Consider the following 8,057-nt stretch of genomic DNA (forward strand, 5'->3'; position numbering starts at 1 on the left):
ACATAGCTCAGTGGAGTTGTGCTGAGTTACATCAGTTCTAGGTCTGGCTTTAAAGTCTGAGGCATGTGAGTGGATTTGAGTGTGCAGCCCAGCAGCAAGCTGAACTGTGGAATTGATTTAAATCCCTGAGATGATTATGAGCTAACAGGTTCCTAGATGCCTGCTTCAGGCCCCATCTTGCAAGGTGCTGGGATCCTCAACTGTCAGTGAGGTTAATAAGAATGGAGGGTGCCTAATACATTACCTGCTCAGACCCAAGGCACTTGGACCAAGTTTCTGGTGAGCTGGGAATTGATTTTAATGGTTTGGAAACTCAAAAGATCATCAAGCTTCTGTCTGGTGTGCAGGGCCCAGCCTATCCTCTGCAAGTGCAAACACAGTGCCCCAGCCACCTGCTGGATGGTGGGGCCCTCTCCTAACCACACGCCACATGTAGCTACCAGAGGAATGAGCATGATAGGAGGACCTAGGTAGATATACCATCAGCCCAAATGCGACATTAGGGGCTCTTAGGGGCAGGGATCCTGGCCTTCTTGTGCACCCAAACGCTCAGCAACTAAATCAGGGGGGGAAATACTTTTACGAAGTCCATGGTTGGGTTGGGGTAAAGTTGGCTTTGATTAATAGCTTCAGAACATCACCCGTTACGCTTCCACCACCCCACTCCACCCCCCACCATGCTGGGCCCATGGATGAGAGAGCCATTGTCACACTTTGCAACAGGAAAACCCCAATCTACTTGTGTGGTATGAGGCCGCAGAGCTGCAGCTTTTCACACATGCCATATGAACTCGTTACATAGGAAATGGTATATTTAGGAGGGCGGTGGGTGTCAGCAGCATCCTGTTTCACGCTCAAGATGAGACAATGCTGCAGATGTGTGATCGAAAGCCAAGTCTGAACGGAACCCACCGTCAAGTTGTTTGGAGCTAGGGTTGTTTCGGGCCCGCCTGTAATGCAGGCAGCGTTCCATTCCATGACTCTGTATTCCAAGCCAGGATTTAGGGCTGTTCTACACACAAAACTTGTACTGCTTTACCAAAACCACTTTGAAAATTTCTCTTTTGGCCTGTCTATGGGGAGCAAGTTGTACTGGTTTCACTAAAGATATGGGTTTAAACCAATTTGCGGAACTGGGATGGCCCCTGGGTGGACACGCTTCTTTCACTGAAAGAGTGGCTTGTTCTGGCTTAGTGTACATCGATTAGGAATCAATTTTAAGTTAAACCAAAATAAGTTATCCTTAAACCAATTTAACAAGGTACACACAGGGATGGATGGAACCAGTTAAACTAAACATTAGACAGGATTGCCTAATAGCTAAAGTACAGGTCTGAGATATAAGATCTAGGGAGTATTAACTTGGTGCAAATTGTGTGTACACAAGCTTTGAATGTTTCATTAGCCTGCCTGTCTAACATCCCTTTTTCCTCTCATCTGACCTTCAGTTTAAAAGTTGCTTTTTCAGTGTTCTCTATTCCAAGGGGCTGGGAGAGGAGCAACAACGTGTTTGCGCCTAGGTTTTGTCTACACACAAAGCCACACAAGTTTAACTAAAGGTGTGATTTTAAACCAATGTACTGAAATGGGTACAACCCCCCTATGGATAATTCATTTAAGGCTGGCTTGTATTGCTCTAGCTTGCATCAAGAAAGGTACAGGTGTAAGTAATCTGCTGAATCAGCTTTACTTTGATACAAATGTGGCTATATAAGAGGTTGCCTGTGTTTAGCCAGCTTGGTTTTTTTAACTGATTTTAATTAGATTGGTGCAAAGTTATGTGTAGATAAGGTTGTAATCTCTTTTTTGTGGGTCTGCATCGTCACCATGTCCAGAAGGTTCTTATGTGAGGATGCAACAGGCAACTGAAGAACACTCTCAGGCCAAATTAATACCTGCTGTAATTTCACTGAATTCAAAGTGACCTCAGCTACATCTCTGGCCCTGCGTGTCTAGAGGATGACACACACTCGCCAGTAAGAAAGTTTGTCTCTCATTTTATTAAGTCAAGCTGGCAGCCACTTAGAAAGACCCCAAAGCATTTACAGTCATGTTAATTTCTCAAAGCATCAGAACACATTTTCATGGAATGCTCTTGCTGCCCACTGCTGGGTGGGATGGCTCAGCACCAGGAGCTGATCTTTGTCTTGCAATGGCTGGGCCTGGGGAACTTCGGATGCATGCAACACACAACCATTCTGCACAGGAACTGGTCAGTCAATGGCGAGGCTCCTCAAGTGTTGCAGTGAGATTGCATCTCCCTATCCAATGTGATTCTAATGAGAATCCATAATAGGCATCAGAGGAAGCGGTACTCTGCTGGAGTTTGCTAGGGTTCCATTGCAGTTGGTGAAATGAATGGCTCTGATGGGAAGCAAGGAAAGAAGCCTATGACTGAGAAGGGAAGTGCACAATGGGTGTGCTGTGGGAAGACTTCAACTAGAGCGATTACTCTGGCTGTTGTGCGGATTGGCAGGCTGCAGCAGGGTTCCCAGGAGAGGCTGAGAAGACAGCAGGCAGAAGGCATCGTGGCATCTCTTTGGGGAATGAAGTGTGGGAGCTCATTTTGCTCGGAAGAAGTAAACTGCTGCCAACGCAAACATCAGCAAAAGAGAAACTGGGACACAACAGGGTGTGCCCAGGTTGTGGTGGGAGGAGTTAGTTGCTTTTATCACTTCCTTTGTGTCCTATAAGAGCAATCAGAAAGGTTACTACAGTAAGGCTTTGTGTCATTCCCAGGCAGCCCCATGCTGAGCAGCTGTGTGGATGTTTGGACCTTCCTCATTCAGATGAAGATATAAGTGTGGGATTTGCCATAATGGCTCTAACTGATTGGTCCATATAACCCAGTATCCTGCCGGATACTTCAGAGGAAGGGACCAAGATCCTTAATGTACCTGCGCAATTGTGCCACATTGGGCAATCAGCTTATGTCTTGAAGCATGAGGCTTGTTTATCCTGATCTCAGCTTGCACATGTTGTTAATGGTCATAACAGCGTCCATCCCATTCTAAAACCCAGCCCCAGGTTTTGACTCTGTGACCCTCTAGGGCAGAGAACCCTACCCAGCCAACTGGGACAAGAATTTTAAATGTCATGTAGCAGAAACATGCACCCCTGGTGGGGACGTAGTCTGAGACTGCAGGCAGAGTGCCACCATTCTCAGCTCCAACCCAGTTCTCAGGGACAGTGTGAAAGAATCCTCAGTGAGCCGCTCCCTCTCCCCACTCTGCTGCTTTACAAACTGTAACCAATCAGTCCTCACAACACCCCTCTGTAGTAGGTACATCAGTGTCATTATCCCTGTTTCACAGATGAGGGAATTAAAGCACAGAGGGGAAGCAACTTTCTCAATGCTACGAAGTGGCCGTAAGGGGCTCAGAACGCAGGAGTTCTTCTCCTAGCCATGTGCTCACTCTACTAATCCGTGCTGCCAAACCCCACCCTGTTCTCTCTTTGCAGCTAGCACTTGTCTCAGCAGAGTTTTCTAGTTGGGCCAGTTTGGCTCCAGAAGGGTCTCTGCTCCAACCAGTGGAGCAGAAGTCATGTGAGCACCTGCAAGCCTCCCCCTCTTTGCTGCTGAGTCCTCAAGGCTGCAGTTTCCAGGGAGTGCCCGTGTGTGAACAAAACAAGTCCAGCCCTAAAACCAGCTTCCTGTTGTGTAGCAGCTCTCGTTTTGCACCGATGCTCAGAACAGAACAGTGCACTGACTGAGGAGGAAATCCAGAGAAAAGCAAGAGAGGTTCTTGTCAGACAGAGAAAAGAGAACTATAGAAATGAGAAACAGACTCTGCAGTGACTCAGTTGTAGGAACTTCTATCACTTCCCTGTCAGACGATCCCACTGTATAGGAGCTTGGCCTACCTTTTCTAAGCAGTTTCTCCTTTCTGTTATGTTGGTGTAAAGCTGGAGCAAGTCAGTGAACATCATCACTAGAGCCACTCTAGATTTTCACCAGTGTTAGTGAGCAGAATTTAGTTCTTTCTTAATTTTGTCCCATGATTTTTATTTATTATTCTCTGTAGGTTCTTATTCCACACCTGAGAGCCTTCCAGTAGTACATTAAGTGACATGATTAACACCTGCCATGAGTTGTTTGTTCTCGTATCTCTTCTAGCTAAATCCTCTTGGAAAGTTAGGGGTGGATGAGGACCAATTTATCTGCCACCCAGAAGCTGTTCAGTGGGGACTCTGCAACAGCAGTAGCTGTGGAACTAGACCATGAGATGGGAGGAGACCCAGTGATCATAGAAATGCAGGGCTGGAAGAGACCTTAAGAGGTCACCTAGTTAAGCCTCCCTATCCCCACCCCACTGAGGCAGGTTGAGAATGCTGAGCTCAGCTGTAGAGAAAAATGGTTGGTACAACAAATCACACCTAGCAGAACCGAGCACTGGGAAAACATTGGAAAAGGAAGACCTGCTTTTTCAAAAGAGGAACATCAGAACTATCTGACTGTAGCAGATGAGGGGCAATTTAGCCCAGTATCCTGTCTCTGACAGTGGTCAGTCCCACCTGCTTCAGAGGAAGGTGCAGGAAACCCTGTAGTAGGCAGCTATAGAATGACCTGCCCATAGGAAAAGTTTCTTCTGAACCCCCCATTAGTTAATGGTTGACTTATGCCCTTAAGCATGAATTCTATCTATCTTAGGTACTCATCTGGCCCCATTTAAATGTGTTTATCCTCACAATACCCCTGGGAGTTAGGGAGTGCTATCACCTCATTTTACAGATGAAGAAATGAGGCCCAGAGAGACGAAGTGACTTTCCCAAAAAAATCCATGGCAGAGCAGGAAATTGAATACAGGTCTCAAGTCCCAGGCCTTTCTGGACCTTTCTGCCTCTCTAAGAGGTGTATAGCCCTTTCCGTTTTTAAAAACACCTTTACACATGCAGCACTGTATAATATCATTCTCCAGATAAGTGTTCAGTCCTTTCTGGAATCCTGGTAGACTCTTGGTTCTTAACTCTATCAAGTGGCAATGAGTTCCAGAGGCTAACTGTGTATGAAAAAGTATTTCACTTTATCTGTTTATATTTACTGCCTTTCAGTTGGGGAAGGGAATCCCATATTCACCTACATGCATAGGCACTAAGTCCCCAATCCTGCAATTTACAATGGCTGGATGGAGGCCTGCACCCGCGCTGAGTACCAGAGTAGTTGGCGGGGCTCTCTGCAGCTGCAGGGATCTGTCAACATGTAAATTTACTGGATTGGGGCCCTAGACGAAATGAGCAGCTGTGCCTGAGTCCTTATTATTATTTCTGATGAGTCGCTGTCTACACATGCAAATAAAGGGACTTGCACTTGCAGCCTGTTGATTTATTCAGTTTATCCACTGCCTAGTCATCTCTCTACGCACCTCTCAGCATTTTAAGCTCCTTGTTAAACATCTCACATGGAGCCATACAGTATTTGATGTGAAATTTCCAATAATTCAAATACCATTGATAGATTCTCCCACCAAGGAAAAACACCAATCCCTTTATTCAGCCGTAACATGAGATCCTGCTCAGCCCCTCTGCCTATAAGCCCCCAACCTCACTAGCGGCCTGTAAGAAGAAGACTTTGCTTGAAAAATTAATAGATCCGGGCTCTGGCAGGCTAAGGTTTAACTAATGATCTGGAAAAGGGGTTGGGCAAGAGGGTGGCAAAATGGGGGAGTGACACCACATTATTTAGGTGACCCTAGAGAAATCTGTGTGGAATGCCAGGGGACTAGCCAAGCCATAGGAACGGGCAGCAGTAGAGCAGATAAAATTCAACTCTGACAAATGCAAGGTAGCACACATTGGAAGGAACAACTTCAGACACTGCATTCCACATAACCATACAGGAAAAGAACCTGAGCCTGGCTGGGGACAGCTCAATTGAAACAGCTGCTATGCACACGCAGCATCAAAAAACCCCAAACAAAGCCCAGAATGTTTAAAGAACGAAGTAGACACTCTCTAATACTCAACATGATAACAGACTTGAAATATTCAGTGGTACCCTCAGCTGGAGAGCACTCCTAGCATGTCAGCTTGGTCACCCTATCTCTAGAAAGATATATGAACAGAGTGGATCGAGAGACAGGAGCCAAAAAAGAATTAGATGGCTGGAAAGACCTCTCTGCATCTGAGGAGAGATTGAAAGGACTGGGATTGTTTAGTTTACAGATGCAGGAGAACTGCAAAGGGGGAGACGGGATAACTGTGGGGATGATAGCACTTCCCTCCCTCACAGGAATATTGTGAGGATAAATACATCAAAGATGATGAGATGCTCAGATATTACAGTAATGAGGGACAGAGAAGACCCAGAGATAGATGATTATTTGTACTGGGCCAACCACAATGGGCATAGCGCTAAGCACTGTGGTAAGATAAATAATATCTATGTGTGGGTTTGGAGGGAGAGAAATTAAGATATATACAATATGGGTAAATAAAATGTATTTTTAAAACTCTTGTGATGCTCACATACTATGAGGGTGAGCACGGTATAAAAAACAGATTGAATTAGATTAAGATAAAATGGAGATTAGAAAGGTACAATAAAATACAATGACATAGACAGAGAACTGAATCAGCTGCCCCAGAACCCAGTCCCATTTAACTGACTTTGGTTCAGCTGACCTAAACATGATTTCGGTGAAATTTGGTCTCCACCTGAACCATTTGGGCTGCTCGTCTTACCTTGCCGGTGACAGCCATCAAATTCATCAGAAGAAGAGCAGTAACAAGCAGGACAGTCTTCATGTTAAACCTCTGTGAATCAGATGCAACTTGTGCAAGGAAGTGACTGCTTCTGCTCTGCTAGAACAAAAGCAGAAGCTTTAATTTTGCCTGTTAAGAAGCAGAGAGCTCTCACCAATCAAATGCTCATGCCACGCCTTGACAGACTAGCTATTGAGAGGGCATTGGGCTGCTGTTCAGAGTGGATTTACTGTCACAGTGAAGTGACCCTAAAAAAATATTCATTCTGATTCTGACCATCCCACACAAAAAAAACCCAAACCAAACCCAGGACAGCAGCACTGATAAAATCACAGCTTGGGCAATTCACCAAGCACAACCAAAACTAGCCATGGGGCTCATGGGCCAGGGGCTCAGGCAGACATTCCTAACTTGCACATCTGGATTTGGAGTAGCTAGTTGGATTTGTTCCTGGGGAACATAGTGGTGCTTACTGGGGGGGAGGAGGAGGGTTTATGAGGCTTTTGGCATCTGGAGAGCTTGAGTTAACTCTCGACACTGCGAGGAGCAGGAGAGTTTGACATCTGGGATGAGGGTTCTGCAGGGATCCCATATCACAAGGCTTTTCAGCCTAGTTTGTCAGTCTTCTCTTGTCCCTACATTCCAGGAAGTGTGCAGCCCCCAAAAGCCCGGGGCCACATGGGGTTGACAACTCAGCCATTATGGCTTGGAGAGGATGGGGTGAATCTATACTTAGTGTCGGTTCCCCCACTCTCATGATCGAGTTTTTCTAGAAACCTCAAAACATTCAAAACTGCCACGTATCTCCTAAGCTTCGGGTGACAAAATCAGCGTTTTGCAGTTTTCATCCCAAACTATGTATCAACCCAGGCTCACTGCGACTTTTGCAAACATCAGTCAAACTTTCAGCTAAGATGGCCTGACTTTTGGGTTTGTTACCTAGCCCTCTTATTTTGCAACTGAAAGCTAGAGATAGATTCAGCTGCAAAATTCAGATCAAGATTATGAGTCCACAAAGTTCGGTGGTTCTTTGAACTGGGGTCAGGACTAGTTCAGGCCCATCTCTATTACAAACATTTTAATATATATTTCGAAGCTTGCTCACAATGAAAAGTATTTCCTACCTCATGAATTTGGACTGTTGTACTGAGGAACAGATACCACCAGAAAGGGCATCATATCTAAACAGACGATAGATTAGATTAGACAGAGCATAGTAACATTTCCCTTTAAACTTCAGTAGCAGTTATTCAAAGCCAATGGGCTTCAGCCTGAGTTTACACCAGTTTCACCAAAGTAACTCCACTGACTTCCATGGAATTACTCCCGATTCACACCAATGTCAGTGAAAGAAG

General features: G+C 45.5%; 1 long non-coding RNA gene across 1 annotated transcript; it reads right to left on the reverse strand.

The window, feature by feature from the left end:
* Positions 1-1,977: 1,977 nt before the first annotated feature.
* LOC137149738 (uncharacterized) lies at positions 1,978-6,876 on the reverse strand. Its single transcript, XR_010918833.1, has 2 exons — positions 6,682-6,876; positions 1,978-2,687 (listed from the first exon to the last, which is right to left on the reverse strand). It is a non-coding gene; the product is annotated as an uncharacterized lncRNA (long non-coding RNA).
* Positions 6,877-8,057: the final 1,181 nt, after the last annotated feature.

The sequence above is a fragment of the Emydura macquarii genome, unplaced genomic scaffold, assembly GCF_026122565.2.
Source record: "Emydura macquarii macquarii isolate MOO-44397 ecotype Brisbane River unplaced genomic scaffold, CSIRO-AGI_Emac_v2 contig_820, whole genome shotgun sequence".
NCBI lineage: Eukaryota > Metazoa > Chordata > Testudines > Chelidae > Emydura > Emydura macquarii.